Here is an 11,308-nt window from a genome sequence, read left to right as displayed (position 1 = left end):
ATGGTTGTGTGCAGCACAAATTAACTGCTTTTAATCTCTTTGTGTTTCAGGCGACAAGGACAAGAATTTACCTAGCTTCAGGCATACTGCTCAACCTGTAAGCTCCTCTACACACTGCTTGAACAAATGTCTTACCGTGTGGGAGAACAGAAGAAACTGAAACTGGCTTTAAGACAGATGATTGCCCATCAGTCATATAAAACACGCCTCAAAACTTTAATTTAAATGCTCCTGGCCTTCCTTTCCCAAGCGGAAAAGGATGATTACTTTGGTTATAGCTCATTTTCCATAAATACAAAATTGAATTGGCCATAACAATCCTACACTGGGAATTTACTCTGCATAAGTTCCAAAAGACTTCAAAATCTCACCTCGGAGACTGCTTCAGTCTTGTTGGAGAGCACCTTCTGGATGACCCAGCTTGCTGAGTGAGGCTCCCTGTGTCTGGCTGTGTACCAGCATGTCACCTTGTTGCTCATCAGAGATTCGGCACCATATGTACATCTTGCAAAGCATCTTCATAATTGTCGCAGATCCAGCGAGCAAGGTAATTAAATTTTTATATTATGCCATGGCATATTGTCGGCCATAAAATGAGAGGAAAGCGTTGCTTTAGTTTTATGTCAAGGAAATCAAAGCTACTTGTGTGCCACCCAGTGCCCCCTCCCCATTCCCCCAAGAGACACGGCAGAGACTGATGAATGACTAATGGATAGAAAGCATCCTTCGACTTCAGTCAGTAACATTGTCCCAAAAAGACTCTCCCTGTGAAGTCTTGCCTTCAAAATCCCTTCTGTGGCTTGCAAAACTCCTAACACACAATCACAAGAGACTCAAAAAAACTCACAATGTTGCTGCAACACACTGCTTCACACTGGAGGAATTCCAGTTTTTGAGGCAGTGTTTAAGAAGTTATGATCCGTAACATTCTCTTGTTTAAAATAAGAACTTGAAAGCTTCCAATTCCAATCAGAACTGAACGCTGATGGAACTAACAGAGCCGCTGTACTGGCTGAAGAGGATCAAGATATTTGCAGTTCAGTTGTGCATGTGTATCTTATGTTTTTGTACCACAACAAAATAAAGGGTCAACAATTATGCCTCCAATTAAGGTATTCACATTATTTTGGTTTTAAAGTTTCCTTTGATTTTAACGATGATATAACTGTGTTTTTCTTTTCAGGTTTTATACTGAAAGGTTGATCCCCTCACAAAGTAAGGTACAGCTACACAGTTCATTTCTCTTTAGTGTTCTGCAATGGTAATGCCCAGTATTGTAGCACTGACCAGAACACAGTTGGATCAAAGTCATTCTGTGAACAGCTATAATCATTTAATGTGAGGATACATCTCCAACACAAACTATTCCATTGTCATTTTTATATCATATGGAGTTGAATGGTTCTTTGTGGTGTGGACGTTCCACATTTGTACAATCTCACAGAAGACACTTCATTTCTCAGAAGCAAAATCTCAATGTGTCACTTACAGGAGACTGTAGAGGACTGTGTGAGGTATTGAAAGACAGTGCTGTGCTCACTGCCTACCTGCAAGACTCTGACTGCCTTGTTCCAAGAATGCCAGCTGCCCAAAGATATAAGGAAAATTTTTGCAAGATTTCCAGCAGAAATGTGTGTAGAACAGTCCATCTATGGTATTAAAGACAGATTGATTAATCCATCAAGGCAATATTCTTTAAGAATGCACTGCAACCTACTGGATATTTCAGTTGGTTGAACCCTAATGAAGGCAAAGAGGAGGTATGATTCAAATAGTGAGCTTTATTTGATAATAGCGAGGGTAACCTGAAGAGAAAATATACACATCTGTACAGGACTCTGCCACCTTTTAATGAAGAATTAGCCACAGTGTTGCAAGGGCTAAAGATGGGGAGCTTGTCCTGGTTTCTGTAGTGTTTTGTGGATTGACCTTATGTGACTCTCTTCCTTTGCAGGATCTTAGTCCATCAATGACAAAACCACAGAAAGGCCAGTATCCATTTATACAGTAGGGTAGAGCAATCAAAGTACATTGCTAAAGCAGCAGTGTCCATAGTGAGGATGTATGACCCTTGGGGTGATGTCCGAAGCCCCTAACCAGTAGGTCACTCTCTGTCAACAAAACTAAACATTTTGCATTCGCACATTTGCTGCATTGTCAGGGGTCAACAAGCACTCACAATAATGTACTTAGAAAGAATTTGTGAAATTATAAGCCCCCAATTCACTTTGGGGCATGTTACAGTTGGACTGCTTTGAGAACTTTACTTTTGGCAGTCTCTATAGGATCGCATTTTGAGTCAGTTTTAAAGTTTCACACAAAACCTGCCTGATGTGATTTATCGAAGAGCAGGGTTACAAACCCCCTTTACAGCTCTTCAACAAGTGCAGTTGGCTGCCCTTCATTCAATCCAGAAATTAGTTATCTCATTTATTTGGAACCTTGACAGTGTTATTTTATAACTTCTTCCCATCCCACAAACTGGCAGCAATTGTTATCTTAGTAGAAACATATTTGGATAAGCTCTGTTGGTGTATTAGTGCTTTCCGTGGAACTTTTCCTGGTTTCCTATGAATGGGAAAAAAGGCCACCCCGTCTCAATTGCCCCTTTCCTTAAAAAAGCATATGTCAGTGAGCACTCAGTCCAGCTGCTATTGTACTGTACCTGAAGTGAGAAACGTTCTTTGCATTTACATAGGGATAGCTAGTACTTCTTCTCCAGCTTTCAAAACTTGATTTCCTTTGTTAACATTTAAAATGTCCCCCTAATTAGACAACCTGAAATGAAAGACAAAAGGCTGCTATTTGGGCAGAATGGTGGCTCTGTGGTGCTTTTCTGCCTCACAGCACCGAGGCCCTGGGTTCAGTTCTGGACCTGGTGCTATTTGCGTGGAGTTAGTATGTTTTCCCCATGTTCCCGTAGGTTTCTTCCAGATGCTCTGGTTTCCTCCCATAGTCCAAAGACATACTGGTACTGCAGGTTAATTTGGTTTCTGGGAAAACTGGCCCGTGTGTGCCCGTGCCCGTGCCCGTGCCCGTGTCCTGAGATGGATTGGTGTCGCATCCAAGAGGTATCCTGCCTTGAGCCCATTGCTCTGGCTCTTTGGTGACCCTGTACTGGTTAGGTTTCTGAGAGGTTAGAAAAGAGATGAATGGGAGGCAGTTACTTATGCTTAGCATCAGTTCCAGTCATCACACACAGCTCTCTCCCGAGCTGCACAACCATGTTCAATTACCATTCTGATTAAAAACCCTAACTTAATGTTAATTTTTTAAACTTCCAAACACACTCTACCAAAGAGCTGCACACATCTCTCATTATTTTTTAAGGACATCTAGGGTCATATTATTTATATTCTATCATACAAACATGAGTTTAAATTAGCTATTTAAACTAGCCTCAGGCAACACAATAGTCTCTCTGAACTGTCTACTGTGTGAAGGTGAAAATCACAGGACTATCCACCAATAGCTGCCAGTCCTGTAAGAATGGCATGCAGGCATATCTAATACAGTCATAACCTGCAAACATGCTTGCACTCACACATAATGTATACATACATATAACATCCATACTTCCATGTTAAGTGCTTGCACACATTTACATATAGTGTATACATATAGTATTTATTCAACATATCCATGCAAATAAACATGACAAGCAACTGCTGTAAGACATAGTACAAACAAAAACTGTCGGAGCGTGATGCCAGGTTGTAGTGAAGGGGGGGTCTAATTGTCACTGCTGGTGCACAGTGACTGCAGGGCTGTCAAGTCTCTGGAGGAGACTGTGGACTGACACACAGAGCCTCACCACTCCCCCCTGCTCCTCCTCCTTCACTTGCTACCCTGCTATCTCACCCCACTGAGATAAACACACACCACAAATAAAGGCTTTCAATTAGCTTCTACTTCAGCAGGAGCAGCACTCTGGGAGGAGAAGGTGCCTCTGTGCTGTTTCTAGATTCAAGGTATTGTATTGCTGTAATGGGCAGGTTGCAGTATATGGGGAAAAGAATTGCACCTGATGCCACGGTGATGTTTCTCCCTCTGCCTGTAAAACTGGAAAATATCTTCATGGAAACTTGCTGCCCTGTCAGACCTAAGAGGTCTGCTAACATGTGGGTAACATAGGCCCTTTATAACAAACATTTTCACACAGAAATTCAAATTCAAAGAGCTTTATTGGCATGAAGGCTGAATTATGGTGATGCCAAAGAACTAATAATTAGTGTGACATTTTCAGACATTTAGAAGAAAAACATGATAATCATTATTCGAATCAAGACTCTTTTCCTCCGGCTCTGACAGAAGGTCACATTGTGGGTTGACAGATCTATTGAGTTCCCTTCCTCTCTGCTCCTGCAGGACTGGAAGATATTCTGACTTTTGCAGGTGTGGAAACTCTGGGATTAGATTTGTTATTTTAGGGATGAATGTTTGTCGAATCCCAAAGTGTTTCTTGCAGTGTTGCAGATAGCCTGAGACAGAGATGCATTATCTTGTAGCTTGATCTTGTTGGATCTCAGAAGATAAACAAAGCTGTGGTTGGGAAGCATGTTAATAGAAGACCTCCAGGAAAAACTAGGTTGTTGCAGTAGTAGTGATGGTGGACCAGTAGGTGGTGCTCTACCCTTGGACTAGAGTATCCAAACCAGTGTTTCAGATTGATGACAAAAGACTCGTTCTGTGCTGTATGAGGTACCTCTCTTTGTATGTGATATCAATAAAATGTACGTAATTATTGTGAGAATGGATTTTTTCAGCAGATGTCAATTGATTTTTTTTCTCCGAGATGTGAGATTTTATTGGTTCTTATGTCAAAGTTTTCTTTTTCGCCATACTAATAGTACATCAAAATGTAATTATTTCCTCTGCTTATTTAATTTAGCATTGAGCTGATCACTCGTTCATTGCAGCACAAAAATGTTTTTGGAGCATATGCAAACTCCTACCTCCGGTCAAAGCTGTGCGAGTATATTTGATGTCAGATAGGAAGGAGGAAGATGGAGAACGTGAGAACAGAAAGAAAAAGAGTAGGGGGATTGAAATTGCACTCTCTGTATCTGAAATCAGCTTAGCCTGGGGTAAAAAAAGTTAATCATGAATACTGTTTACTTATGGCATTAAACTGTTCTGCAGATTAAAGTTCTGTGCAGGTTCAAATGAACTAAAACACTTGTAATTCCCATCTGTGGGTTCCATTTGCCCGGCCTGTGAAAGCGCTGCTGTTACTTCAAAAACTGTAGCATCAAGCCTATAAAAGCAGATCTATTAGGGCAGAAAGTGGTAACAAACATTTTAACTTTTGACTCTTTGATTGGACTCTTGCACTGGGGAATTTTTCACAAAGGTGGAAGGAGGTGTCTGTTCTCTGATAGCTACCCTTAAAACAAAATGGAAGGGAAAGGTCTTTAGATTAGATTTCAACAAAGCAGGGATCGATTTTGGTAGAAAAAAAAAGATTGGCCATGGTTGCTATTCATGCATCTCTGCATGTCGATAAGATTCTTTGCATTAAAATTCTTTAGAATCAGACTCAGATCATTTAGCACACGCATATTGATATGAAGAGAAAACAGAAACACAGAAGATAATAGGAACAAAAAAATGCAGCAGACCCATAAACAATACTAATGAATTAAGCTCAAGGAATTAGTGTTGAATGGCAATTCTGTTCCTGTAATTGCAGGAGTCCTATACTGCTTGAAAAACGTGCAGCAGGGAAATGCCTGAAGGAATAATATCTTGGGATCTAACACGTCTTGGATAATTTGAAATGGATTTTTGACTCAGAAAGACAAAAGTCATGAGCAAGTGTCAGACTCACACCCATCCCTTCTTTTTCTGCTCACATTTCCCCCGCACCGTTTTCCATTTCCCTTCTAATTTCAGTGCCGGAGAGAAGCCACGCAGAGTCGGCAGGCTCTGCCACACGTGTGTGAGTGGCTTTTCAAAATGCACAAAGAAGTGTTCAGTAAATCAGGATAATTTGGTATGAAATATTGAGTCTATGCTTGAGTGACTGCATCTGGCAAAGTGATTCATTTTATTTAGCCGTTCTAATGCGCCAATCAAAATATATTAGCGTGACAATTTTATTTCTTTAGGCGTTTTAAAGCAATTGTATAAATGAATTTAAAAAGAAACCTTGCAAGGTCTTAACAATTACTGTACGTGGACTAAGCCTTCACTCCCCCCTTTCCTCGTGCTCCCTTGATCCACAATCTGGACTAAGGAGAAATCATCATTGGGTACCATTTGCTTGGATTCTCTGGATCTCCTGCCTTCACTAATGGAAAAGACTGGACCGGCTAATGTAAACTGATTATATAGGAGCTGGGATTATGATGAAGACAGAGTTGCTTGTACAGAACTATTAAGTCTCTCATGCAGCATGCTGATCACCTCATTAGTAAAGGGGATTATGTTGTGTTTCTCTAATTGACAAATACAGTAGGTCTTAAAGGGTGAAATCTATAGCTAGTGATTTTTAAGTTCAGAAATAAGGAAAAAGAACTTCTATGCTAACCTCTTGTTAGCTGTTTTGTTTTGGAAAATTGACAAATGCTTCATAAACCATATAGTGTATGGCTGTTTTATTCACACACTCTATTTTCAATGCATTAATTGTGAAAATTAAACTGAAAATTAATTTACATCTAACATGTCTGCATTATTGTATTCCTTGATGATGGAGTAAAGTTAAATTCTTCTGAACAAAGCTGTGTGATCAGTGTTCATCGATGGTATAAAACTCCCATCTCAGTACAAAGTGCTGTGGAGAACTGTACTCAAGTCTTTACTTCTGGGAGATCTAAGAGAACAGTACTTCTGCATTGTGTAGACAGCTCTGTGCCATCTGTTGCTTTCATAAAAGCATAAAATTTTAATATTGGCTGCTTTGTGGCACTATACAACTGGATTAAAGAAAATTCTAAAGGCCCAAAGCATCCTTTACGTAAAGAGGAAACTGAAGACAGGTGGTGAAACTTTTACCAGTTATGTTTCCTATCAGTACTGCAAATAAAGTCCTGTTTTTTTGTGGTGAAGAGGTTGACCAAGCTGAGTTAAATGCCTCAGATGTGAACACGCGCTAATGTTTCGGTAACTGTGCACTCACCCAAAACCTAACATTACTTTCTTTTATTCAGTGATTAAATGCACACAACCAAGTCATTGGGTTACAAAGGCATTTTACTGGCCCAAAAGCAACCATCAATACAGAAAGCTTTTAAGGAGAGAAAATGAGAGGGTGTTCCATTAAGGCATTGTTACTGTGAGGAAGCACAAGATCAGTATGTAAATGGAATGCAGATGTTGTTCATGTACTAGGATCATTAATTCATTAACAACATTAACAATGGCACAAAGCCAGACTAATGTGCAAAGCCTACAAGAAGGAGCTGTTTTATTTTTACATGGAGTCCAAAACAAAAGCTGTTGTCCCATCCTCTGTGAACAGGGCTTTGAGGAGGGTAAGACACAAAAACCCTTCTACTCCTGGTTTGGTAATGAATTGGGAAGACTAGCCACCTCCTTAATGGGGGATAAACTCCAGGAGGAAAAGTAAGTGAAGTTGATTTGGAGGGGAGACCCACACAGTCTCTATGCAGACAGGCCTCCTAGACCACAGCTGACCACAGGACCCCACAACTATGGCTATATCCCATTCTGAAGAAAGCTCAAAGCCATACTTTTCAGCACGGCTTTATCCTTTATCATTCTCCACAAGTTCTTATGCAATAAAATGCCCCTAATCCAATGATAAGGCACATCACATTGCATAAGAACCTTTTGTGAATAATGCCCACAGTCTTTAAAAAACACAGTGAAAGACTTCTGGCTCTCTCATTCTCTAAAGATAACAAAAGAATTCATGGCAACTAGAAATGTTATTGTCCTTGGCAGTATAGGTCCAGATGAACAGGCAACATGTTCAACATGCAGTGCATAGAAGCAGTTCTGAATGACAATTAGGACGAGATCATCAGGCTGTGTTTTACAGACATTATTCTATTTATCCTTTTCCTACCATGTATTTTGTTCTGCATTTATAAACCCCCACTTCGCTACTGGAGCTCTGCACAGTTGTCCCAGTCTGTCCACAATTCTCTTCTTCTAATTTAGGAAACTATTAAAAAAATATTTAGAGATGAGACAGTCATCGATCAGGTACTGTATATGAACTTATGACAATAATGTTTACAGAGCTCCAGAAAGCATATTCCCCACTGCGCAGTGCTTTCATGACCATGTGCATCAATCTAAAGACTTGGCCGGAGGGAGAGAGATAGCTCAGAATAGAGCTCAAAGAAAAAGTGACATTTGTGCACTGAGCTCTGCGGTGAGTACTATCAGAGCAGCTAGATAAAACTGATAGAAGAGAAAATAATACACAACACAAGTTCAACTTAAACTTGTACACTGCTACACAACAGGGCATAAGGATGTTTAGGTAATCCCACATGTGCATTTCCTAGTGTCGAGTTTTCAGACGGTATGACTGAACTACAGGAGAGAGAAGAAAACAATCACAAGGAGGGAGTGTGCCCCGGTGTCTGCGTTACATGGGTTTCCTCCCTTCTCCCAAAGTATGCTGGCTGTGTGTGTGGAAAGTTATCCACATTGTGTGTGTGTAAGCATCCCATCCAGAGTGTTGACCCACTTTGCACCCCTTGCCCTCTCTCCCACTGTGAAGATGTTCTGGAATAAATCCCACACCCTCAATTTTTGCAACAAACATGTGAAAGATTTATTCCAAAATTACTGGAGTATTTACTGGAGTTTACAACTTGTTTAAGAAGGGCTTTCACTCTCTGTATTTCCATCAAAGAATAAATACATGTACTGTAGTGAACAGATTTTTCCCCAGCTTTCATTGCTATGTCTCCCTCTATCCCATCACAACTGTCCAGAATGTGCCTGCCTCACTCTCCTTCTAACAGACCTGAGCTGTGTTATGATGTAAATGGGATACCTTCGCTTGAATTTGGAAAAGGCTGTTATGAGTTTTGATTCTGAAGCACCCCCGAATGCTGTAGTTCCACTTACAGTTGAGGTTTTCAGCAGCAGATTTAGAAATTAGAAAAAGAAAAACAGCAACAAGTAAACAGAGGGAGCCCTGAGTGTCAGGAATAGAAATTCCTCGCCTGTCTCCTCTGGCTTCATCAGAGGGATGTTGAGTGCAGGGGTGATCCAGCTGTGATCCCTGTGAAATCTTATTAAGCCCTGCTAAATTGGAGAGAATAGACTTGGGCTTGGATGGAATTTGGGAGAAATTGAATTGAGGTGGTATGAGGGGAATGTTGATTCCCAGTTTGTGGAAGCCAGCATGTTTGCAGAGCCTTTGTAACTTTTAATCACAGATTCCATACGAGAAGGTGGAGGGTGGAGGGTGGAGGGTGGAGGGGAGGGGAAGAGAGTTCTACAGTACGTGTACAGCAAAGCAAATGTCTCACTTTGAGAGTAGCTAGATGTGCATTGTCCACTGAGTATCAGTTATTAATCCGATACCTTGTCCAAGACAACCTATAAAAACATCACAATTTCTCCAAAGGTAAGCTACAATAAGGCTCCATGTAATATGTTAGCACCCACATAACCTGCTCAACCCCAGTGTGATCTGTTTCTCTTACATATTTACGACAACTACAATATTTATACAGCTTGACCTTGTTCTGAAGGAGTATGCTTCACTGATGCCTTTGCTCATATTTGTGTCATTTTTATTTTTATTATTGGAATCCATTTTAACTAACTTATTTTATCTGTTACCACATCGGCACTGTGTAGTGTACAGTAGACTCTGGAGTTTTTCAGAGTAACCGAAACTGTGACGCTCAGTGAAGGTAAATTGCAAGCTGAAAAAAAAAAACAGGCCAACTCGATGGACAGACATGCATAGTTTAATTGAGGAGCACAGGACTGCCCTCCATCATCCTTTCTGGCCAGAGCAATCAGAATTTTGGAAGAATACATACTTTGCAAGTTTTTCTTGCTGCCTACAGCAATGGAACCCCGAAGAGATGGGTGTCTCCTGTTATTTTAACCACTGAGTTTATATTGTACGTACATTTTAATGGTAATAATGCATGTGAAGTGTAATTTAAATACATAGGCCTTTGCTTCTTTTTTCATTTTTTTCTGTGTTGCTTGTAACACTGGTGGGTAGGGATGCCAGCAATATGTGCCCTGGACTCATGAAGCTTTAATGCCTGGTGGCACCACAGAGTAATAAACTTACTCATCCACAGGCTGGGATTCACAAGGTGTGCTTGCAGGTTTATTGTGACATTAGACAAAGTACCCTTAGATTCTCCTGATGCTCTTATACAGTAGGTCTTTAAATGGGCAATCCTGAGGTCTGTCTATCAGAGTGGAAACTAGCTCTATGAAAAGGAATACTCTTATGACATCAGGCAGCAGGCATTTACACAGCAGGTTATACAAAATGTTATGAAGGGTAGGGGGGTACTTTTGGACCTCTTCTGATCATTCTGGTTTATTGACCTCCTTAACAGTTAAAATAAAGGAATATGAATCACTCATATATTTCATATAGAATTTGTTTTCTCTCTTCCTCGCTCTGGCTAGAGCTATCTGACCTTATTTATAGATAAACACCTCATTTCTACAGACAGGTAAAAAAGCAGAACTCTGCCTCTGTGGTTTTATCTCTGGCAATTTTATATCTGCCAAATTTTATGTAGTATTAAGAAGCCCAAAGCCTAAGCTCATGGTAGTACAGTACATGTCACGGCGAGAGCAGGCATACCAGCCATCTGTTGTGTGATAAATCACACTTTTTTATGATGTCCTAAACATTATAAATGCCCACATGCAGCTCCTACAGACTTTGCATGGAGCTTTGGAAACATAGGCTGTTCATTTACAAAGAGAACTATGGAGCTGGTCTCTACAGTAACAGAGCCTAATGCAGCACATGTTACAATTCTAAAGCATAGTAAAGATAAAGGAAAAGCTGGGAGAACACAGGGAAGTAGTAATCATAATACCCACAAAAGGAATGCCAGAGTGCCCCTCTATATTTCATATACAGTACATCATCTCCTAATAGCAGCAGTTGCAGCAGCTTCTTTTTTCAGATGAGAAACCTGGACAGAGGGATTACATGCTGACAGATGTAAAAAAATAAACAGAACAGACAGCACAATGGCAGTATACATGGGATTATTTAATAATTCTATTATATATCCACTCACTGCTATTATTAAGATCAATATGTGCATCCACAAAGCAGTTAGTTTCATTTGTGTCTTACCTATTGTGGATCTACAGCGTTGTC

This window comes from Atractosteus spatula, chromosome 7 (genome assembly GCF_055471065.1).
Source record: "Atractosteus spatula isolate fAtrSpa1 chromosome 7, fAtrSpa1.hap1, whole genome shotgun sequence".
Lineage (NCBI taxonomy): Eukaryota > Metazoa > Chordata > Actinopteri > Semionotiformes > Lepisosteidae > Atractosteus > Atractosteus spatula.
Note: the sequence above shows the minus strand (reverse complement) of the source record.